The 25,130-nt window shown below is 47.5% G+C and overlaps 1 protein-coding gene and 1 pseudogene across 6 annotated transcripts in view; one reads left to right on the top strand and one right to left on the bottom strand.

Annotated features, from left to right (window-relative positions):
• Nucleotides 1-25,130, top strand: part of WWC1 (WW and C2 domain containing 1) — a 151,975-nt gene that overhangs the window by 12,012 nt on the left and 114,833 nt on the right. The gene's annotated exons all lie outside the window — the stretch shown is intronic.
• On the bottom strand, nt 6,052-6,149 carry LOC123788647 (U6 spliceosomal RNA; annotated as a pseudogene).

The following is a 25,130-nucleotide window of genomic DNA, read 5'->3' as shown; positions in this document are numbered from 1 at the left end:
GACTGTAGGTAAATATGGTCTTATAAACACTTGCAGGGTTTCAGTGAGATTATATAAAAGTACCCCCTAGAAGGATTTAAAACTAAAGATTTTACAGTTCTATACAGAAAAATCGAAGTGATTTAGGAAATATTTAAAAAGTTGTTGTGGGAGGGGAGAAGTAGATCTCTGGGGGATGTCCGTCACCTTGCTGTACCTGTCTTGTGATTTCTTTCCTGGCGTGTTAAGGATCAGAGAGATTTAAGTTCGTCTTTACTTTAATGTGAAAAATCTTTAAATTCCCATTGCAGCAGGAACGCTTTTGAACAAATTGGTCTAGGCTACTATGGAGTTGCAGGCCTGGGGGTTGGGCCTCTAGTGCATCTTCTGTCTGACCTCAGCAGAACCCCGTCTGGATTTCATGCACACATCTGTGTCCTTGAGACTCCAAGAGAGTAGGGCATGCAGACATTGTCACCATATAGATCATAGCCTGTGGCTAAGAACTAATAATAGCTAACATTTCTTAAGACTTTAGACTGTGCCAAGATCTGGGCTGTGGGCTTTGAATGCAGTATCCAATTTAATTCTCATAGCAGCCCAATGAGGTCAGAAGGATACCATCTCCATTCTGCTGATGGGGAAAGTGATGCGTCGGGGGTTGAAAACTTGCCCGTGATTGTAAGCTAATAAGTGGCAGAACTGGGATTCAGATTCAGTCTGCCCGCCCCCAAAATGCTTGTTCTTCACCATCCTGTAGGTCAGGCAAGGCTGTCAGGGAGAGCAACACTGACTTAATCCTGGTAATTCAGACCAGAGTCCCTTTCACTATGGTCATTCCTGCAGTGGTAACTTCTTCCAGTTGCTCGGGGTCTGTTGGGAGAGGCCAGATTTTTGTGTTTGCTCTACTCCTGGTTTAGCAGATGTCCCTCTTCAGGAAGCAGGGTGAGTGAGCTGTTTTTCTGACCACAGTAGGTTTCTCAACCCCCGGCGCCCCCCACCCCCACCCCAGGGATCCATGTCCTTGACCAAATTCCTTGGTCCATGGTGGTGATCAGCATCTTGGCTTCACCGTCCTTACTGACTCCGTTGAAGAGAGCGCCGCCTTTTGCTACTTTGGCCCAGAAGACTTCGCGAGAATCAAGTTCCTTTTGGACTCTTGGTGTCTGCCCAGCATGCGGGCTTGGTCTGCAGCATTCTTGCTTGTCCAGCAGAACATCCTTCGGCTATTTGTTTGGGTTCACTAGAAGTCATTTGGGTCATCTCAGGCCCGAAATGGCTCTAACTAGGCATTGATTTCCTTCCACTTCTACTGCACATTGGGTAGACTTGAAACAAAAGAATGCCATTACCTTTGTGTATTTGGTTCTTGGTGGGAGCTGTGCTAGGAAGGGGGTCCGCAGTAAACAAAGGCTGTCGCCACCCCTCATGGAGCTTACAGACAAATAGTAAAAACATACAATGATTACAGATCAGGAAAATGGAGAGGTTGGTGTATTAGAAAATAAGTCCTTGTGAATGACACCAGAGGTCAAGCCATAAAGTTGTAAAGTTCTGTAATTAGAAAAACTGGGTTTGCTTTTAACTTTAAATAAGATACATCTATAATGATTACCTGTCTCCCTCTTCATACTGGTTTTCTTCATTCCAGCGAGTAGATCGTGGCCCTCACTGTAGTGACAACCAACAGGGTTTCTTCTTAACTCTGGCCAAGGAGCCAGGTTTCCCCTGAGGCTGGCATCATCTGTTGACTGCATACATCTGAACCTCCTGAGTGGCTCAAATGCAGATTTCCAGGCCCAGCCTCAGTCAACATAATCAGAACCCATGGATTATGTGGAACCCAGACTCCACATGTGTGACAAGAGCCCTCCAATGATTTTGATGCCATCTTAAGTTTGAGAACCCCTGAATCCAACCAGGACTAGAATCCCTTTGGCCTCTGCCACAGCCTGGCCTTCTTCTTGGGCCTCATATCAGAGAAATCTCTTTCTTTTATCAGGCATCTGTGGATTTTTCTCCAGTGCGCTCAGGTGTTCCCTCTCCAAGAACAAGTGTCCAGTCTGTGAGCTCCCAGCCCACACCCCCTCCCTCTGAAGAACGCAGAGGAGTTCTGTAGCCACAGCTCCGCAAGCCCCCACTCATGCTCCGGCACTCGCCATCCTCCTCCTGCCACCTCACCCTCTGATCACAGTTCCAGACCCCACGATGAGGTCTTCCCTGACCTCCCTGTGGCATCCAACAATGGGGCTTACCCTCCTCTTTTCCTGGTGTCTTTAATTTTTATTTATTTTGTGGAGATAGGATTGACATGTAAATTTAGTGTTAGGTGTACCCCGTCATGATTCAGTATTTGTATATGTTGCAAAATGATCATCGCAGTAAGTCCAGTTAACATCCCTCAATACATAGTTACAGTTTTTTTTTTTTCCTTGTGGTGAGAACTTTGAATAGCTATTGTTAGCAGTTTTCAAGTATGCAGTGCAGTGTTGTTAACTGTGGTCATGATGCTGTGTATTACATCTCCAGGACTTATTTATTTTATAACTGGAAGTTTGTACCTTTTGACCTCCATCACTCATTTTGCCCAGCACACTTCCAGCCTCTGGCAACCACCAGTCTATTCTCTGTATCTATGAGCTTGTTTTGTTTTGTTTTATTTTTGGATTCCACATATGAGATCATACATACAGTATTTATCTTTCTCTGTCTTATTTCACTTAGCATCATGCCCTCAAGGTCCATCCATGTTAACACAAGACTTCATTCTTCTTAATCGTGGTACTATTCCGTTGTATATATACCACATTTCCTTTACCCATTCATTCATCAGCGGCCACGTAGGCTGTTTCCATATCTTGGCTGGGGTAAATGATGCTGCAGTGAGCATGGGGTGCAGATATTTTTGAATTAGTGTTTTCATTTCCTTCAAATACATACCCAGAAGTGGAATTGCTAGGTCATATGGTAGTTCTAGTTTTAATTTTTTGAGGAACCCGCATACTGTTGTTTTGTTTTGTTTTTTAAGATTTTATTTATTTATTTGACAGAGAGAGAGAGAGAGAGGTTGCACCAGCAGCAGCGGGGGCAGAGGGAGAAGCAGAGTCCCTGCTGAGCAGGGAGCCCATTGCCACTGGATCCTAGGACCCCAGGATCATGACCTGAGCCAAAGGCAGATGCTTGACTGGGCCCCCTAGGTGCCCCCCCCCCATACTGTTGTTCATAGTGCATTCCCAACTTACATTCCCGCCAACAGTGCACAGGCGTCTAGTGGGTGTTGACCTTCCTCCTCTATTGGTGGTCAGTCTTCTCCCGGAAAGGGAGGGCATTTTGTGGTCTTGTCTCCCGTTGCTCTTCCCTAGTAGTGTCCTATGACCTTGCGCTTCCTGCTACCTCCAGCGAAACCTCAAGTGCCCATTTCCAGTTTCCTGCTGGACATCATTTCTGGGTCCAGACAAACACTGCACTCTTATACAAATTTAAACCTGAATCCAGTCCTGGGCTCAAACAGCTTTGCCTTTTCTGCTGCTCCCATGAGAAGGCGCCCCTGTAATGTCTAAAACATGCATGGTTCAAATTCTAAAGGTCCAAAAGGTATGCAGCAAAATGTGGGTATTCCTCCCTGCTGGTACCCATGTGCCCAGTTCCCACACTACACACAGGCCACCGCTGTTTCCATCCTCTGGATTCCTCCCTCCCCCCCATCTGGCTCTCAAGTTCTGCCACCCTTTCTTTTATAGGCTGACACCTGCTTCCTGTTCTGTTTATTTCTACTGAGGCTTAGTTGAAAATAGAGACCAAACTAGAGGCCTGTCCTTTCGAGCCAACCTGTGGCCTGCTTTCAGATCAGTCTTGCATAATCCAGGGCTGACCACCCCTCTTCTCACACCCTTTATCCACCCCCCCACCCGCTACGTTTGCTGAGGGACAACCTTCTGAGCCTGACCATCAAAGCTTCTCACAGCGGGTCCTGCCCCATTTTCTGTCTCTCATGCTTTGCCCCACTTCCCTCATTAATAAGATGGGGGTAATAGTAATGACCTCATACTGTTTTTAATTAAAAAAAAATCTTTCCCGTGCATCTTTTAGTATCTTTTAAATTTTGATGTAATTTCAAACTTACAGGAAAATTGCCAAAATATAAGAAATTTCCATATACCCTTTACCCAGATTTACCGATTTTTACATGTTACCCATCTACCTTATATTCTCTCATTTTCCCTATGTGTATGTGAGTCTGTATATGTGTGCATATGATACAAACATATGTAATTATATGAAACCATTACATATATAAACCATTTAAGAGTAAGTTGGTTATAGGGGCCCTGGGTAGCTCAGTCGGTTGATCTCAGCTCAGGTCTTGACCTCAGGGTCATGAGTTCAAGCCCCATGTTGGGCCCCACTCTGGGCAAGGAACTTACTTAAAAAAAAAAGTAAGTTGGTTATTACTCTTAAGTTGGATATCATGTGTCTTTGCCACTAAATACTTCAGTGTTTAGCATCTTTAGTGTTTGTCTATATATGTGTGTATAAGAAACAAAATATCCACTTACATAACCACACTTCATCCAATTTTAATAAGTTTAAATTAAACTATCTAAAATACTTTGCAGCATGCCCAGCAGCACGTAGGTGCCGGACATTGTTAGCTGCGGTTCCTGAGCTCTCTTGATCGGTCCTCTGCTTATAGTCTACCTGGGGTAACAGCGGCAGCGCTTGAACAGGCCCTGCACTTTGCCATTCTCCCAGTGTGGGCCCAGCTCCCAGCCCCGCCTGTATCCGTGGGAGCCCCACCTCCCGCACAGGCCAGAGGTGATGCTATGGGCTCCACGAGGCCTTCCCCCATCCATCATCTCCCTCCCTGCTCCTGCCTGGAAGGGATCTACTTTAAGTCGAGTCTCTTCTAGTCAAAAGCAGGAGAAGCCCATACCAGATTGCTCTGGGAAGAAGAAGCTGCCGTGAGCTTAGATTTCATAGGAATCTAAGGAAGGGGATAGGACCCCCCACTGCTGGGCAGGTGGGACTCAGCTGGAGGCCACCAGAGGTTTCTGCTACCTCCCCAAACCTACAAACAACAGATCTAAAATTTGTTCATAAATTCGCAAACTTTGTTTCCAATCAGTTGTGCCTCTAACTTGCTGTGTAAACTTGGGCAAGCTCCTTAATCTCTTTGAGCCTCAGTTTCCTTGCTTCAGACAAATAAGGCTAAAAGAATAGCCAAGATTTTATTGAGTGCTAAGTGCCACACTAAATGTTTTGTATTTATTCAACCAGCTGTCTAAGGGAGGTGCTGTAACTCTCCCCATCTACAGGGAGGAAGTGGAGGCATGGAGGGGCTACGTAATTTGCCTAAGGTCACACAGCCAGAAAGTGGCAAAGCTGGGCTTCAGTCTCAGGCTGTCTGGCTCCAGAGCTCCCGCTCTTACGTGGCAACCCACTTGGAAGCGTTATTGTGAGAATTGCAGCATGGATTCTTCCATGTAAGGCACTTAGCAGACAGCAAGGCTCAGACTCAGTACTCAGAAATGTTAACAGCCTAGACATTATCACAGCGTTAGGTGACCCTTATCCCCTTCATGACCCCAGCCTGTCTCTTAACCCTTCAGCCAAGCAACCACAGTTAACTCGGTATCCAAAAATTCAATGCTGATTGGGAAAAATCGCAGAGCTGACCTTGAACTGGACTCCCCTGGTACAGGAAACCATGACAAGAGTCAAGAACCATGTGGTGCCAAGCACAGCAGCCACCCGCTCGGGAGAGTCCATGGGCAGCGGGCCATCCCCAGGTCATTCTTTCTCAGAACTTCTAAGTAAATTGTTCTGATTCTGTGGCAATGAGTGGGACTTGGTGGTTCCTGGATCTAAGCACATGCTCGATTCTGAGCCCCGCTCCTGGCCTCACCCCCTGTGGCAGACTCCCACTCATTAGTGGGATCCCTTCCCCTTTTGCTGCTGGAAGTGTGGGCTGTAGCCCAGCCCATCAGCATTGCCGGGGAGCTTGTTAGAAATGCACAATCTCAGACTCCACCCCAGGCCCACTGAATCAGAAACCGTTTTTGTTTTTTTGTTTTTAATATGGAATGCTTCACGAATGTGTGTGCCCTCCTTGCACAGGGGCCATGCTAATCTCTGTATTGTTCCAATTTTAGTATACGTGCCACCGTCGCGAGCTGCAGAAACTGCATTTTAACAAGATCCCGGTGGTCCTTAAGCATGTTGATGTTTGAGGAGCACTGGCCAGACCATTCAATAGGACTTATTATTGCATAGCCCTGGTTGTTCTGTTTGTTTTAATTTTTTGTTTTTGTTCGGTGGCGGACCGCCTCTTACTGAGCTATGATGTTGGGCACACCACATCGTTGTAGTATCAATAAACAGTGGATTATTACAGCCGGTCATAAACACTGTCAGGGGAAAAGAGTTTCTCCGCCTGTTCCCAGAGCTCCACGTGGAATAAGGGAGTGAAGCTGGATGGGGTGTGAAGGTCAGTTCAAAGGGGATCACACCTGCTGAGAAAAGGCAGGTCGTGAGACTGTAGCATATTCAGCCGCAGGGTCAGAGCAGATGCGTGCTGTGTGGGAAGTCCCCGGGGTGGCAGAACATGGCCCTTGGGGACATGGGGCAGTTAGAAGGTGGGAAGCCTTGGGAGGCTAGTGCCTGTGGCCCTAACTCATAAAGAGGAGGTGGCCCAGCAGGCACTTAGCAGAGATCCCAAAGGCAGGGTTCCAGCCCTCAGAGAACAGTGGCAGGAGCAAGACAAGGAGGTGTGGGCTTCCCCCCATAAGCTCCCCAGGCAGGGGCTTGAGCCAGCAAAATAAATGGTGGACTCCCTGGAAGTAGATCTGAGTAGGGCAAAAATATAGCCATGAGGGTACCAGCAGAAACAATGCCTACGGCCAAGGCTTAGGCTGGTTGAGCCTGAGTCCCCACATGCAACCTGGTCCAAGCCAGGAGGAGCCTGAGTGGGGTGGCACTGGGGTAGCAGAGACCAGGCTCCTGGTGGAGGACCCAGGACAGGAGGGCCAGGGAGCCAGCCATGGGCTGTAGAGAAAGTCTGGAAGACATCCGTAGACTGCCTTGCCTTTCCTGGCATGAGGTTGGCCAGATTCCAGAAGGTTTTCCCATCACTGCTTGCTGGGCCCTGGTTCACCTGTGGACAGCTTTTGGCGTAAGTGTGGACCTTGGCCCGACACGTTCCAGAGATAATGCCCACTGTCATCCCATGAAACACAGCAACAGCCATCCATGTGAGTGGGGCTCCTCACACCCTCTCAGGGTTTGCTTCCAGTTTGTTTGATGTTGGTATGCCTGTCTGTGTAAAATGACTGAAGAACGAATCATTAGTGAGCTGTCCAAAGTCCCTTTGGGAACATTCCAGGAAAATAAACCAATATTCCATCAAAGCCACAAATGGCTTTTTTTTTTTCCGTGCCTTCAAAGCAGGGTTTCTCAGAGTGTGGTCCATAGACCTCCTGCCTTAGGCTCCCCCAAGGAGCTCATAAAACAGATTCCTGGGCCCCCATCTGAAATACACTGAATCAGAATCTCAGTGGGGCTTCCAGGATTCTGCATTTTTATTTTATTTATTGGAATCTGCATTTTAAATATGCTACCCAGACAATTCTAATACGCCTTAAACTTGAAACCCTCTCCTCCCCGCCCAGGAGATGCTCTCCTTGCTTTGCATGAACTGAGTGTGAGTCCTGCCTGCTCATACTCCCTCTGTGCACTGCTACACCCAGCTTAAAGGCCTCCTCTTGCGGGAGCCTGCCTTGTCCCAGCTCGGGTAAAGGCCCCGCTGTGCACCTTTCTCATACGCGTCACCACGGAGCCATCATCTTTTCATGTCTGTGCTGCCCACTGAGCGGTGTAGTGTCCTGTCAGTCTCCCAGTCTCCCAGCACTGCGTCTTGCACGTAACCGGTGCTAGCAAAAGAGTGGATACCCCCGAAGGTAGCCGAGAGGCAATGGGAAAGTCACAGAATAAAGGGTGATGAATAGATGCCTCCTGGTGAGAAGCTGCCACCTTCTGACTCTTCTCTTGGTCAGTTCGAAGTCCTGTGTCGGGTTTTGGAGCCAGAGAGAGCCCAGGACTCTGAGAGGCCGGGGGTCACCGCCCACCTGTGGGGGGCTGAGGTGTCTCCCTGGAAGCCCAGCTCTCTGTCTGCGGCTCAGGAAGACTCCTGAGTGGAAGAAAAGACTCAAGGACAGTTTGCCAGCCCCGGCCCGACCCCACACCCAGGGCCTCTAGAACGCGCAAGCCTCCCCCTTGTCAGGAGGCATTAAAGAATAGAGCTGTTGGACTGTGGAACTCCCACGAGTCCTTTCCCCCAGAGTCGCTCCGCGTTTGCTACCGTGATTTTCTGCGTAAGTCTCCATATTGCTGTTTGCCAAAGCGGCAACTGTTGACCCAACGGAAATCCCACAGGCTGTCTTCATCGTGTCGGTGAGCAGAGAGCCAGCCAGCTGCCTGTGGTCGAACAATGCTGCCCGTCCCCTCTCTGAAGAACAAGCTGCAGTTCTTTATTCTTCCCCGGAGCACCACGAAACCTGCTTCGCGAGTCCAGGGTCCCTCCTCTGAGCTTGCTGGCTTATCTTGTGCGTGTGGTGGGCGGGGAGGCAGGGGCACCTGGGGGACTCTAGGGTCAGCCCAGACGGCTGTGACCGCAGGGGACCTCGGCACAGGAGACAGCCTGACCTCTTGATGCATGAGGTCAGGGTAAGGGCAGTCTGCTCTCAGTCCAGGGTAGGGTCAGGATCCTTGGTTCTCTGAAGAGAAAGGAGTGGCCGAGTTGTAAGGGCAGGGCAGAGCCGCGGAGGGCTCAGTGTGCAGCAGGCCCTCAGCAAATGCTTCTGGAGTTGAGGTGATAAAAGGGGGACCGTCCAGTTCTAGTTAACGTGGGCTGTGTCAGAATCCTTCCGGCGTTTGCTGTAATGTCATGGGGGAGTCAGGTATTACAAGATTGTAGGTAATCACTGAGTTTCTTTTGTGCTTTTTCCATAAGGATATTATTTCTGAATCTACTCCCTTTCTCTTCTCATCTCCCCAAATTACACTTGATTTGTTCCTAGGAGGAAGACAGTGCTGTGCTGTCATTCGGTCAGGATTTTATATTCAAAAATAATAAAGTTCAAAAATCTCGCTAGATGCTGGGGAAACTTCCTGGAGGCTGTGACAGCTGCCACGTCCCGAAGAATTTTACATGCATTTACTGTTTCACTCGTCCTCCCCTTCCAGATGAGGCAGCTGAGGCCCAGAGAGATCAGGGAATTTATCAGGGTCACACAGCAAGTTGGCACGAGGATTGGGTTTCCATCCGGGGCTCAGTGCTGGTCACTGCCTCATTGTCTCCTGGAGGTCATTGGCCCGCATTGATGTAACATTGCTAACACTCAACTGAGTTCTCCAGCGCTTCTCAGAGGGTTTTGTGTATGTGTCCTGATTTGAGAATTAGTTAAGCTCTCGCACTCTCCAGGGTGCAGCGACTGGAATCCAGGCGCTGGAGGAAGTTCCTGCCGCCTCCCTAGAGTCCACAGGCAGCCAGATCCCACAGACCCTGCTCTGCAGGGCGGAGAGGACCGGAGGGGTTGCCCAGCGGTTGGTGGGCAGCATGGCCAGGGGATGCGGGGGAGCTGGGGTCGTGATGACCCATGGGGCACATGTTCCCTTGTCAGCTCCCGGGCACCTCACCCGGGGCCCTCCCCCTGCCACAACCTCCTCTCCTAGTTCCTTCTTTGGCCCCTGCCCCCTTAGAGTCTGTAGCCGTTTGGAAAAGTGAACACAGAGATCTTTTCAGAAAGAGTCCTGTTCTCCAGTATTCCCAGTATCCTTAATCACTGGAGAGAGAGAGAGAGGGAAACAGGATTGTGTGGGAAGGAGAGGCAAGTGTATGGGAACAGTTGAGATGCAATGGCTAATGACTCCTGGAATTTGTCTCCTAAATGTCCCGCTTGCGTGCAGGGGCGCTGCCGCCTTTGTGAGGGGCCAGGCCACACTGAATGATGTGTTATCAATACAGTACAATAGCCCTCTGACGTCACGAAGATCCTGGTGTTAGGAGGACACAGTGGTGAGGAGATGGAGGGGCCTTTTTACACAGCATGATCCAGCTTTTATTGTATAACCCCTGGGCCTACTGGCCCTTTGTTCCTGTTCTCTTTGACAAAGGTTTTTTGTTTTTTTTTTTTAACTTTCTGATTAGAAACCAGTAGTTTAAGCCTGCTAATCACCTCTTTTGCCTTGGCATGCAAACCAGGGAAAGGCCATAGCACTTAATCTGTTTGCAAGGGCCCTCTCAGTTCCAGAAGTTCAGAAATGTCCTCGGTCCCCCACCCTACCCCCCACTTAAAAATTATTCAGGGTAATTCCTACTGTAATTATAATAACAAACATTCTGAGGTGTATTTCTTTTTAGTTTATTCTTTAAAACATTAGTTTGCTTTTTAAAACATGTATTTTTGGGGCGCCTGGGTGGCTCAGTTGGTAAAGCGTCTGCCTTCGGCTCAGGTCGTGATCCTGGAGTCCTGGGATCGAGCCCCACATTGGGCTCCCTGCTCAGCGGGGAGTCTGCTTCTCCCTCTGCCCCTCCCCCCCAATAAATAAAACCTTACAAAAGCCATCTATTTTTGATTGGGTAAAATATACATAAAATTTTCCACGTGAACCATATTGAGCGTCCAGTTCACGGTGTTAAGCACGTTCACGTTGCTGTGCAACCATCACCACCATCCATCTCTAGAACTCTTTCCATCTTGTAAAACTGAAACTCTGTCCTCATCAAACTCTCAGCTCCTCGTTCGCCTCTCCCCCAGCCCGTGGCGGCCACCGTTCTACTTGCTGTTTCTACCAGTTTGACCGCGCACATGCATGGACCCCCACGATATTTGTCTTCTTGTGACTGGTTTGTTTCACTCAGTGTAACGCCCTCCAGGTTCATCCATGTCGTTGCATGTGGCAGAATTTCCTTCCGTTTTTAAGGCTGAATAGTACTGCGTCGTATGTACATGCCATGTTTCATTTATCCACTTACCATTCACAGACATGGGGGTCGCTGTCCCCATTAGATCGTCCTGAATAACGCTGCTGCAAACAGGGGATGTACAAATACCTGTTCCCATCCTCGCCTTTAAATCTGTTGGCTTTATTCCCAGACGTGGAATTTCTGGATCATACGGCAATTCCACTTCTAAGTTTTTGAGGAGTCACTGCACTCTTTTCCACAGTGGCTGCACCATTTTACCCCCACGGCAGCAGTGCACAGGCCTTCCATTTCCCCACCCCTTCACCAACACACTTGTTACTCTCGGGGTTTGTGTACGGGAGCCCTCCGAATGCGTGTGAAATGGTAGCTCGTGGTTTGGATTTTCATTCCCTGATGATACGCAGTGTTAAGCATCTACACAGATACTTTTTAAAAATCTAACTCCTTGGGCCACCTGGGTGGCTCAGTCAGCTAAGCGTCTGCCTTTGGCTTAGGTCATGATCCCAGGGTCCTGGGATGGAGCCCGGCATTGCTCTCCCTGCTCAGCAGGGAGCCTGCTTCTCCCTCTCCTTCTGCCCCTCCTCCTGCTTGTGGTCTCTCTCTCTTTTTCTCAAATAAATAAAATCTTAAAAAATAAATAAATAAATAAACTAACTCCTCATGTCCTTTCCAATACAGAGAGGCAGTAAAATGTATGTTCAAGGAGCTGAACCCTAGAAGCCAAACCGCCTGGGTTTAATGCTGACTCCACTCCTTACCGACTTTGTTACCTGGGCCTGCTGCAAGACCTCTCTGTGCTTCAGTTTCTCATCTGTAAAATGGGATAATACATAAACGGATCTCACAGGGCTACTGGGAGGACTTAGGAAACGAGTACAGTTAAGTCCCGTAGAATACTTGCTGCGTGTGGGCTAGCTGCTGGGCGTCTTTACCCTCAGTGAACAGAGTCGAATCCGCTGCCTTCCATCTAGTTTCCTTCTCTGCCTACTCTTTTTCAAGTGGGGACGTTTGAGGTGAGATGGTAGCTAGAATCCGGTGGGTTTTCACACTCCACGGGTGGGCGTGTCAGGGGGAGGGAGAACCATGGCAGCCTCCAGTATCCGTCCTGAACCCTGGCAGAATCTGGTTTCGAGAGTGAGTGTTTATAGAGCTGGTAACTGGAAGGGAAATGGGACTGGGCCATGCAGTGGAAAGGGACTGCTGAGGTCCCTCACCCAGTAACTTTTACAGCAAGTAACCCTGCGGATGAGGAATGGCTCCTAATGCCTTAAAGGAAGACAGTTAGCTAAGAGATTGTGTTGCTACCTGTATGACCATAGGACTGCGTCCTAAGGGCCTGGTAACTGTCCTCAGGCCCACGTTGCCTGTGTCCCCTGTGTCCCGGCACCTGGGCCTCCATACAGTGCCCCATCTGTAGAGCATGAGCCTCGTCCCCGGGAGATCAGGGTTTGCTTGCTGCCGAGGTACATTGCCGTCATGTCAGGAGGACCCTGGGGCTACAACTTTCCCTTTGCTTCCCAGAGCGCATCTCTGACTTGGTCCCCTCAGGGGAAGATGTCATGGCAAAGTCATCCTCATTCGTGATCCTTCCCCAAAGCCTAACCCAATTTCCTCGGCCAGACAAGAGGAGCAAACGTGCTGAAGAAAGGGAGAGCTTCCCCTCTCCTGTCTTCACCCAGTTAACTGTCTTTTCCAAGCACAGCTTGAAACATCGTTTCCTTGAGAAATCATTCCCAAATGGGGCCAGGTTCAGTGTTTACGTTCCCTCGTAGAACAGTATGCTTTTCCTTTAAGTCAGTTGTTCGATGATAGTTAGCTAATTAGACCTCGTGTGTTTTCTGTTTAATGTCAGCCTAGGACTTTTCTAGACGGCCATTCTCAAAGTGTGGTCCCTGGAGGTCCTAGAGATTCTTTCAGGGGTCTGCAAAGTCAAAACTTCGTAATAATAGTAAGAAGTTATTTGCCTTTTTTATGTTGTGTCTATCACGAGAGGACAGGGGAGTTTCTAGAGGCTGCATGACGTGGTCTTGCAACAGGTTGATGCAAATACATCTCTTAGGACTCAGCTGTCTTCTTTCTGTTAAGCCGTACATTAAAGAGTTCTGCAAAAATATAAAGTACTGCGACTCTTCTCACTAATTTTTTTGGAGGGGACTTAGAAAACATTTAAGTATAAAAACATTAAAGTCATAAATTTATAAATTAAAATGTTTTAAAATTTATATTAAATTGATGAATTTAAATTTATAAATATAAAATCATATTTAATTATAAAAATGTTTAACATGCGATGGGATTACTATTGTTATTTTCAAAGAAATTAAGAAGTGTTTTCAAATTTCCTCTGTTTTGATTTCTAATATGGTAAATATTGATAAATAAAATATACATGAACAAAACCTGTTTAGTGTTCTCAAGTTTTAAGATACTGAAGGGATCTTAAGACCAGAAAGTTTGAGAACTTCTACCCTAAACAAGAGTCAATAACCTCTTTCTATAGAGAACTAGATAGTAAATATTTGAGGCTTTTGTGGACTATACCACCTGTCTTAACCACTCAAATTTATAGCACAAAGCAGTCATAGATAATATGTCAACAAATAGGCATGGCGGTATCCCACTGAAAACTTTATTTACAGAAACAGGCAATGCGTGAGTTTGGCCTGCAGGCCATTATGTGCCATCCCCTGCTCTAGCCCATAAGCTGCGAGGTCAGGAACTGCATCTGACTTGTTAATTACTTTGTCCTCAACACTTTGCACTTGCTCTACTTAGTAGATATTTAGTCCTTAGACAGAGTGTTTAGCTGCTGGCAGCACAAGTAAGAATATATAAATAACAATAGCTTAACTTCAAGATATAACTTTACTTCTTTATCACATTAAAAAAAATCATGGGGCGCCTGGGTGGCACAGCGGTTGGGCATCTGCCTTCGGCTCAGGGCGTGATCCCGGTGGTATGGGATCGAGCCCCACATCGGGCTCCTCCGCTATGAGCCTGCTTCTTCCTCTCCCACTCCCCCTGCTTGTGTTCCCTCTCTTGCTGGCTGTCTCTATCTCTGTCGAATAAATAAATAAAATCTTTAAAAAAAAAAATCACTAGACAGGCCATTCAGGATGGGAGTGGCAGCTCCACCTGGTCGCTGGGGCCCCAGGTTCCTTCCGCATCTCTGCTCCAGCACTCTTAGCATGTTACTGCCATCATTACGCTCACCTCGTGGCTCAGCGCAGTTTAAAAAGCCTCAAGGGAATAAAGCTGGTCTGCCAATTATCTGCCCATCACCACAAAACTTTTTTTTTTTTTTAAGATTTTATTTATTTGAGAGAGAGTGAGAGAGAGCACAAACGGGGAGGAGAGGGAGAAGCAGGCTCCCTGGTGAACAGGGAGCCCCATGTGGGGCTCGATCCCAGGACCCCGAGATCACAACCTGAGCCGAAGGGAGTTGCTTCACCGACTGAACCATCAAGGAGCCCCACAACAGAATGTTTTTAAAGAGAGAACACAAAATCCAGATTTTCAGCAACTCCGGATTCACCATGCCCAGCATAGACTAGAAAAGGTAGTTTTAGACATAGGAGGAAAGACTCAGAGATGGCAGGGATGATGGAATTAGCAGAAAAATGACCTTAAAGTAAGTATTATATGTATGTTTAAGGATTCAAGGGAAAATAAACCAGTAGAGAAATGGAACCAAATAAAAATTCTGGATGAAAACTATAATATCGGAAATGAAAAGTCCGCTAGATGGATTTAATGGTAGACTGGATGTTGTAGGCAAACAGGAGACTAAATGGGAAGTCAGGGCTAGAAACTGTCCAAACTAGGCCCAGAGAGAGGCACAGCTGAGGGAGAAAAGGCCAGAACCTCAGCGATCTGTGGGACATTGAGCAGTCTAACACGTGTGTATTTGGATTCTTGGAAGGAGAGTGAGACAGAGATCGAGGAAGAAAATATATTGGAAGACGTAATGACTGAAAAGTTCCATAGTTGATGAAAAATATCAACCCACAGATGCAAGAAGTTCAACAAACCCCGCACGGGAGAATCAGGTGAAAAATCCCACCTAGACACATCATAATCAAATTCCTGAAAACTAAAGACAAAAGAGAAAACCCTTAAAATCAGGCAGTGAATAAATACACACAATGTATAGGAGAACAATGAGCCCTTACTATTGTTGTCTTATCAGAAACAAACCCCCCAAATAATTGAATTGTACCTCTAAGATGCCAAGCCAGGGGGCTGGGGGATTGTCAGTCTACAATGCTGTCTCCAACAAGAAAATCCTTTAAGGATGAGGGTCAAATCAAGCTATTTCCAGATAAAAGCTGAGAGAAATTCTCACCAGCAGACTTACACAAAAAGAAATGTCAAAAGAAATTCTTCAGGCTGAAAGAAAATGGTATCAGATGGGCACTTGGATCTCCATGAGAAATTAAGAGCCCTGGAAACATAAAATACTTTAACATTTTTCTTCATTTCTTTAAAAGATAACTGTTTAAAGCAAACATAATAGTGTATTGTGGATGATTTCTTTAGACTAGGAAAAAAGAAACAGACGAGACAAATAGAAAACAGCTGGCAAGTTCTAGACTTGAATCCAGGTATATTAATAATTTATTAAAAGTAAATGGATTAAGCCCTCTAGTTAAAAGGTAGATACTGTCAGGTTGAGGGGAAAAAAAAGCAAGGCTCAAGTGTATAAGCTGCCTCCGAGAGATTCTCTTTAAATATAAACATACAGCTAGGCTTAAAGTAAAAGGATGAGAAAGGATGGGAAAACACTAATCAAAAGAACACTGGAACGGCTGTAATGAAAAATCAGCAAGTATACCAAAAACAGGAGTATTACTCGATACAGAGACAGAGCTCTTGGCATCACGGACCAGTTCCTCAAAAAGACGTAGTAATTCGTACACCTAATAGCTGCGTTCAAAATACGTAAGGAACTGGATCCAGTGGAGCTGGCTTTCCGGCTTTCTGCAAGGGGAGGGATTGATGGGGCATTTCCTCATTCTGGGTCCGATCTCTGGGTCAGTGATGAGGACAGAAGGGGGCAGAAACAAGCGGGACTCGGCGGCCTCGTTCTGTGCTCAGCGTCATGAGCGTTGGTGTCCTTCCTGTGCCTCTCAGAAGGCAGGCCCTGGGGCTCGGTGACAGGAGCCCTTACACGTGGTTCCCACAAGGTACGTCACCCCTTCTTGCCGCAGAGCATTTTCTGCAATCTGCCACTCTCATGTGAAATGCCAGCCAGGACACGGGGCTACGGTTCCTGAGGTTGGAGAGGGCTGGGGTCTTGGAGTGATGGGCATGGTCAGTGTTGGTCACCGGGAACTCCAGCTGTCCCAAGACACAGCATAAGATGGCCGTGTCCACCCTAAGGCTGATGCCTGCCATTCAGATACTAAAAGGGGCTGAGTCGGCATCCAGTGGGACAGGGGGAAGGGGTTAGGGGAATTTTGAAGCAATAATGAAAAGTTGCCTGGAAGAGGCAGAAGGAGGTTCTCAGATGGGGTGTGCCTGGTTGGCAAAGACCTGCATTGCTTTCATGCTGTCCCATTTTCTGACAATCCAGCAACGATTGCTTGCTTGCTTGCTTGCTTCCTTTCCAGACTTTTAAAAAAATTCTGGTAAAATCCACATAACACAATGTGCAGTCTTAAGCATTTTTAAGTGTCCAGTTCTGTGGCATTAAGCACATTCACACTGCTGTGTGCCCATCGCCGCCATCCATCTCCAGAACTCTTTCCATCTTGCAAAACGAAAACTCTGTCCCCATTCAACTCTAACTCCTCGTTGACCTCCCCCTCAGCCCCTGGCAGCCAGCATTCAACTTTCTATGAATTTGACTACTTCAGGTATTTCACGTAAGTGGGGTCACACAGCATTTGTCTTTCTGCGCCTGGCTTATTTCAGTTAGCATCATGTCCTCCAGGTTCATTCATGCTGTGGCTCAAGTTGGAATGTCCTTATTGAAGGCAGAATAATATTCCATTGTAAGGACACACCCCCTGCTGTTTCTCTGTTTATCTGTGGATGGACACCGGGGTTGCTTCCACCTTCCGGCTCTTGCGAGTAATGCTCCAGTGACCATGAGGGTATAGCAGTGATTCCTTTCTGTTTTGTTTTGTTTAAAGGTAATGAGGTGAATGTGAGGATAGAAGTTAGTGGTTCGGGACACTGACATGACGGCCTTATTTCACACTTGAGATCTAGAACAAAAACACACATCTGGGATTGTTTTTCCTTGTAAATCTGCATTTTTGAGGGGACAGCTGTCAAGATTTTTCTGCAGTTGAGGTCTTTGAAAGTCTGTCCCACTCCTCTGCCAATCCTTTGTCCTTTGTGGTCCCCACGGCGACCATCTGAGTTAAGGTGTCATTTTTGGCCTTGGCTATTTTAACAGTCCCCGGGTAACAGGGTAGCCAGACTCGCAAGATAATTTTCCAGCAATTCACGTTGCAGGTGCTGTTGGAACTTTCTTCCATAGGGCTTTCCAGAGTAAATTGCTCTTCTTCTTGGAAACTTCTCATGGTTCACCAATGCCCATAGAAAACCCCAAAATTTCTGAGCTTGACTCAGGGCCCCACTGGCCTTCCTAGGCCCTCCCTCCTCTCCTTCCCTCCGTTCCTTCATTTATTGATTGGTTCATTTGTTCACCCTGTGTCCTATATTTTTGTATTTGTTTCTCACATGCATGTCTAATATTGACTCATTCAAATGGTGTATTAAAGGGCCTAGCACATAGAAAATGCTAGAATGTTTATGATTAAAAGAGTTTTACCTTCTGGGGTCTCATTAGCTCTCCACCGACAACCTTATGAGGTAAATCCTTTCTTACCCAATTGACAAGTTGGGAGATGGAGCTTTCAAAGTGCAGAGAAATAGGTTTGTAATGGCCCTTGGATCAAATTCAGAATCAGAACCAGGGTGTTCCTCTGGGTGAGATTGTGGCCTTGTGAGACCCTAGGAAGCTGGAGACAGCAAGAATAAATGCTGAGGGTCTCTGGATGTCTCTCTCTGTCCAAGTAAGCATGAGGCGTTGCTGGGGCTGAATTGATGGAAGAACGATGAAGGGCCAGTGCTTGTAGATGTTCCCTAACAAAAGCCCGGGTGTAAAATGATGTGGTAGAGCAGCAAGATGGCTGCTCTCCCAACTCTGGAAGGACATATAATGGTAATATAAGCTCATATTGGAAGGAGCATGCTTCTTTCTTTATAGGGAACCCAGGAGCAAGGAGAAAGCCTTATCAAAATAGGTTGCATTCATGCTGACGAAACTTCTGAACGCTTGGCTGGATCAGCCAGGAAATTGAACCAAAGTGGGTGGATGTGGACTCCTTCCTCCAATGTGCAACCCACTGAAATGCTGAGGCCAAGGACAAAAGTGGGATCAGAAACACCTGCAGAGGGCTGAATGAGTGGCTCAGGTCACTCAGCTAAGAAGAGCTGAGCTGGGCTTCCCACAGTTGAGGAGTCCAGGTTCCCCGCTTCTTCTAGCGGGTCATGCAGCCATGTTCCACTTGAAGGCTGTGTAGTACAATGGAAAGACGGTGGGCTTAGCCACCATGTGCCACCTTGACGAGTTAACTCAGCCTCAGCGATCTCATCTGCACGGAGGGGATAAGAACACTTGCTTCCCTGGCTGCACTGAAGACTAGTGAGCTAATAGGGTGAAGCGCCAACAGGGGCCCAGGACAAAGTCAGTTGTTAATGGTACTATTTCCTGCTGAGTCCTTGCTGTCCCCACTCTTCCTTCACTTGTGCACACAACCACTGCCTGGGACTTGCCCCAGGTGCTGAGGATTCTTGGTTGATTGCACCTTGGGTGCTATCACCAACGAAGGAAATAGAAGGTTCTGATTGGATGCAAACATCATCCAAGAGCAGTCACCCTTCCTTTTCTGATTCTAGCATTTCCATCGGCCCACGCCTGCAGTCTTGGGGTAAGAATGGGGAATTGTTTCATTTCCTTTTCCCCAAAGGTGTCTGCATGACCTCAGTGTCTGGTGACTCTTTGCTGGGGCATCTGATATTTACTCGGTCCACTTCACCAACATCTATCCTGGGCTGGCCGTGCCAACTTCTCCCACCTCCAGGAAAACAGACATGCCTCATTGAGAAAATCCGCTGTCTGGAGGAACAGGTGGGCCTCAGGAACTTTCCCACCTATAAAGTTGGCCTTGTCCTTTGGCTCCCCCTCTGCAGGGTACCCTTTTCTACCCCCTTGGTAATATCTCAGTCAGGAAGAAAGTTCTACCCTAGAGTTTCCAGGAAGCCACTTGATTGCATTATTGACTGATAACCTCGTTTACCCTGGAGCAGAGACCTGTAGTTTGGAGTTATACTTCGGATAACGTATGCGGGCGTCAAGGCCCAAGTGAAAAATTGAGAAGGCCCAGTTACCGCCAAGCCCAAATCCGACATCACTTAGAAGGCTTTGAGGTTTCTTATTTTCTGTATTTAAAAAGGGCTCCTTCTTCTTTTGAGACCGAACTTCAAAGGACTCATTCCAGGCCACACTTCCTTTTGGTAAATCTTAACCAGTGTAAATGTTTACTTTTGTGTTGTAAATTCTAGGAGGTAGAGGGAGGAGGAATTTTAGAAGCAGGTGTTCTGCCAGCAAAAGTTAAAACTTAATCTGCTGTTTTGGGTGTTTTGGGGAGAGGGGTGGCTGGGGAATGGAGCATTGATAATTAACGAGCCATGCTAATGAACCTGGAATTAGTAGACTGCCTTTTTGCCACATTGTATGAATTCCTGGACCTTGTGCCCATGGCCCACTGGAAGGGGCGAGATCTTTGGAAGACCTGCCTTGCTTCCACCCCTGCTGGGCGTGGGGGGGGGTGTCAGTGAATGAAAGTGGGAGGAACAGGGCAAAACAATAATTAAAAGGGTAGAAAGATAAACAAAGGGGAAAGTAAAATGATCTAAAGCAGTGTTCATTAAACACCGTGGCTTTAGTTTAAACTGTAAGTTCTTCACATGATTACTGAAAAGAAGTCTCTACTCCCCTGCCACCGCTCCACCCCCCCAAGCTGGGTCCCCTTCACCACATCCACGGACATAATACATTGAAGAGGAGGGTCTTGAGGAATGACCTGGGACCTGCACTCACCACTAAAAAGACTTCTGAGTTTCAATTCACTGCCAAAGAAATACCCCCTTGGAAGGAACCCTTGAAAACTGGGGAATTCTGTGCAAGGAGGCCACTGATGTGTAACTTGAGCAAAGGCATTCACCTTCTCCAAGACTCAGTTTTCCTATCAATAAAATGGAGCCAATAACCAGGACCTTCAGAATTGTGAGGATGACCTGGGATTGTGTGTGCTCAGCATAGCATTCAGTAACCATTACTGTTACCCCTCCAGAGCCCACCACATGTATATGGAATGTGCTGGAGGGGGATGATTTGGTGGGAGGGGATCCTGGGATAATGAAGCTAGGACATCCCTCCACCTCTGCAGGCACTCATTCCTTGAGGCCCCCTTTGCCTTGCTCTTTCCTCTGTTCATCTAGAAGGGGTGGGCTGGCAGGGCAGGAGAAAGGGGCCTATAGCCTAGAGCAGCATGCAGTGAGGGAGTCTGGGACTGTAGGCAGACAGTGGCCAGGTTCAGGAGATACAGGAAGCGGAAGATGGGGAAAGAGCCGGGCCCTCTTCACCGTCCTCACCCCTAAAGCTACTGAATCTTCTGGTGCCTCCAGAATCCTCTACAACCAATCCCTTGCTGCCTCCCTAGAGCCCCGAACTGACCTCAAGACAGTCACTTGGGTGACTTACACAGCCCTTCCCAGGTTTGGGATCACCAGACTACCCCCTCCCACACTGGGGGTCATGCTTCAGACTGCAGCTTTGCCACTTCCTCATGTAACCTTGAGTAGGAGAGCAACAAAGCCAGAAAACAGCCTGACTGTGTCGCGCTGGGAGCTGTGTAGGTAAGTTAAGGGACATCCATGCGGTAGGGTGCCATGTAGATAATTAACAAGCATGAGCTAGAGCGACAGGTGCTGGTAGGGAAAGAATCCCAAGAGACACAATTAAGCAAATAGCAATCAGAATAGTCTATTTTCTGTGAAAAGAAATGGGGTTAAAATTACTTATACATCCATATGGATTAGTCTTATGGAGGGGATTGAGGGAATTCTCTATTCCATGGAAACATTAAAATAGCTGCTGGGCCAGGACCACCCTTGGAGAATCGCTCACTACTTTAGAACTACTTTGTGTTAATACAGCCCCACCTTTCCCACGTCACTCAGTGTCCTGCCTGGCTTGTGTTGTGATTTGAGTTTGCAACCCCAAGTCAACTGAGAGTCAGATGAGGGAGATTATGCATGCATTGTAGTATAATTCATCCGTTTTAAGATTAACTTGCGGGTTTTGTTTTGTGTGTTAACATCTTCAAACTGGGGGTGCATCTCAGAAATGCTTTTGGCCACGGTCCTTGCCCACCCCTGCACAAACTCTGGGGTTCCCACTAACATAGCCGGTGCTGGGGTCCTGCTGAGTTTCAGCCACAAACCACTTAAGAACGACTGTGGGCAGACCTTTGTTCTTTTATCAAAAAACCTTTTTTTGGCATCTTCTGGTAGAATCAGGAAGATACCAGAATCCGAACTCAAAGATTTTCAGGAGCTTGGAAGAAAATCACAGAGACGTTATCAGAGCTAAGGCTGCCCCAGTGCTCAGTGGGACAAAGAGTGGCAGTGTGAGGAACGCACAGGTGTCGATGACTCAACGCTGAGAAAGGGTTCCGTCTTATCAATACCTTAGCTAATTCATTTGGCTTATATTTTTCTTTCCATATATGGAAAAGAGAGCTGTATAATTAAGTGCGTGTCTGAATAAGTCCAAGTGAGCTTTTTCAGTATATATAAAGTAAATATCCTAAGGTGAAGAAAGCACTGAGCCATAGTTTATTGGCCGTGTTTTTTCTTTCTTCATTTTATAAATAAGGAAACGGCTATGTAATTGAGGATGAGTGTGTGTGATCAGCCTACGTGTACATACGCGTGTGTGTGCATGCTGGGTACATACACATGCTGGTATGTCTATGAAAATATTTCTGGAAGGACACAGGAGATCTTTCATGTTCCTTTAGGGGCTCGCGTCTGTGGGTGAGGAGAGAAAAGGTTTTTGTTGCTTGTTTTTGTGGGTTTTTTTGTTTTTATTTTTCACTGTATTTTCTCTAATTTTTTTTTCCTTTAAAAAAGCGCGGAAACCTTTAGAGTCTCAACCTTATCTTGGGCCTCCTGACTTCCAGATCGCAGAGAGTGGGGCCGCAGATGTGGGGTAGCCGGGTTTGATTATCTGTCTCACCTGGCTGAAAGCCAGCCAGCTTCTCCATGTTTGCAAGACCAAGAGCTCCATGAGGCTCATGGGTATTCAAAGAAACTACTCACTAGCCAATTAGCTACGGTCTTGCCCTCTTCTCTCCCTGTCTCCCTTCTTTCTTCATGTGTTTTGAGCATGTCTTTTATGTATAATGTCAAACACCTACAGACCCCCCCCTTCTAGAACTGTAGGGGGTGTCCATTTTGCAGCAGAGGTGCCTAAAAAAATGCATATGTCATTACAGTCCTTGACGATCTCTTCAGAGCCTTTAAATCTGATAATGTGGCCTCACGGCAGGGCAGATCGCTTCTCCTCCCCGCACTGATCTTCATGCAAGGCCGGATGTCATTTTATCGGGTTCCTAATGATGAGTAGCACCTCTGTGACTTTTGCAACACGGAGAGGCTCTTCTGAAGCAGTGTCAGTCCAGAAACACCAAGCTCAGTGCCGGTGTGGCTGCCAGGGCCTTCCAGAAGGAGGCGGACATTTGGAAAGAAGACAGCCAAATCAAGCTCCACTTGCATCATACTACCCCCCCCCCATCAGCCCAGGTGCCCGGGTTTGGGGACTGGGACATGCTACTAAAATTCCCTAACTTGCATCCTTTCTTTTCATCTTACCCTCCCCTCTCACTCCATTCTCCAAAATGATCTTATTACAGAGTTCGTAGGCAGTCTGATCAATGCCATCCCCTTGCATGAAACATTTTGATGCTGTAACAGGGCTCATAGAACACTCACATAAGTCTAACCCTGATTTTGCTTCTCCAACTCCGCCCTGTCCTCCACGCCCCACCTTCCTCCGGCTATAGTCTGCAAAGTGCCTTTGCAAATGCTAGTCCCTCTACCTGGAATGTTCTCACTTACTCACCCTTCAGCCCTGAGCTCAATCGTCACTTACTCTAGGAAGCCTCCTCTAACATTGCCGAGTAGGTCAGACCCCTATACAGTCTCATGCCTCTGTGTGCGGCCGCTTCATAGCACTGCTCACATTATTTCTGGCTGTCTTCGCTGTCCTACAAGCTCCCCGGGAGCAGGGACTCGGGCTGTTTTTCCATAAAACTGTATCCCCAGTGACTGGCTCCAGTGAGCTCTGAACTTGTATGTTGCACAGATGAATGAATGGGTGACCCTCCCAGCTAAGGCAGTGATGCTTCTCCCAAGAACCAGTGGCGCGCCCTGCCCCCAGCAGGATGTGCCTGAGGAGGCTGATTGGTGGGATGGAATGCGACAGGTCCCTCTGGTATCCTGGATACCAGAGAGGGTGGGAATGTAAACTGGGCCCAGAGGCTGCATTCTTGAAATTTCACTTCAGCCCAGGAGGAGCCTGCAGGGAAGTGAACCTGACCTTGAAGTTCTTGCCTTTATTTTTTACCCCCTCAAAAAAATCAAGATAAAGGGTGCAGTCAAGCAAAACATTCTTTCTGAGGGAGCTGTGAGGTGGGGGCTTCTAAGTCACGCTCCACTCATCACCCAGACCTGCTTCCTGCTGGTGCAGGTGCGCCTCCCAAGATTCCTGGGCATTGCACGCCCGGGAGGAGGTGAGGTTCCTGGTGCATGCTCCCTGGGCGCTCACGGGAACATCTCCGCAGCAGTTCCCCAAACAAGGTCCACAGAAGTCAGAAAGAAGCAGGTGCTCACTGAGCGTCCGTTACGTCCCAGACACCGTGGTGAGCACGTTGCATGTGTCACATGATCTGGGCCTCCTCACACCTGTAGGCAAGGAAGTAAGCCACTTAAGCCGATGAGGAATCAGGGCTTGGCAATTGAAATGATCTGCCCCTAGTCACGTAGCTGGGGGAGGAAGTGCCGGGATTTGAACATAGATCCATCTCGTGCCTTCCTAGCCCCTGTTCTGTCCACTGTGCCGGCTCCAGTTGCCCTGACAACCAGAACCTGAACACGCAGAGTCTTCCTGCCACTTCATTAGCTCTTTTGTTTACAAAACTTGATAAAGGAGATACGATGACTCTCGTTTCTCAAATAACTAAACTGAGGCTTAGGCTTTGAGAACTTAGTTAAATGGCAGAACCAGGATTCAAACGCAGTTTCATCCACCTGCCAAGTCCTTGCTTTCCTTTGCCTTTAGCAGACAGGGGAGTCTGTGTGGCTTACAGAGAGACACTTTTCCTCTCTGGTCCCCGGCTTCCTCATCTATAAAAATGAGGACAGTGGACAATATCAGGGGTTTTCAAACTTTTTTTTTTTTTTTTTTTTTTAAGCAAAGGAGCTGTGTCAAGTGAAATCTTACATTGAACCCTGGCGTGTGAAGCCCTCCCTTTGCTTCCCAGTGCCACCAGCCTGCCTGGGTATGGGGGTCTTCTATATTCCACATATTCTCAAACAGAACCCAGTTTGAGAACCTGAGCAGTAGGTGACTTCCAAAGGCCTTTCCACTGTGGTTTGCCATCTCTGCTTCTGTAATTTGGGACTTAGTAGAAGAGCTAGGGCCCATTCTCATTTTTAAAAGCAACACCTGGTTTAGCACCTCTTTCGGTCTCCAAGCCAAAGGAATTGAGCCTATGTCCCAGAATACCCCTCCTGTGTGTTTACAAACTGGCTTAACGATAGGGAATAGAGAGAAAGTTCATTGTGCGGTTGGTGTTCTGACTTGTTAGGAAATCCATATAAATTAGTAGGTATTGCAAGGAGTTAAACTGAGTGAGTTGAAATCCCTGCACCTTCACCTCGCAGCTTGTACCCATGGGTGAGCTACCTAACCTGTCCTGTCTACCTCACCTGCTTTGGCTTCTTGGGTGTGTCGAGGGGGCGACGATGTCCAGGCTCGAGTTTTAAAGTAGATGGTGTATGCACTCTACAAGTATCAGTCATT

The sequence above is a fragment of the Ursus americanus genome, chromosome 15 (assembly GCF_024610735.1).
Source record: "Ursus americanus isolate L20-20 chromosome 15, mUrsAme1.1.p, whole genome shotgun sequence".
NCBI lineage: Eukaryota > Metazoa > Chordata > Mammalia > Carnivora > Ursidae > Ursus > Ursus americanus.
The sequence above is the reverse complement of the archived record's forward strand: the minus strand, read 5'-3'. Positions and strand labels throughout refer to the sequence as shown.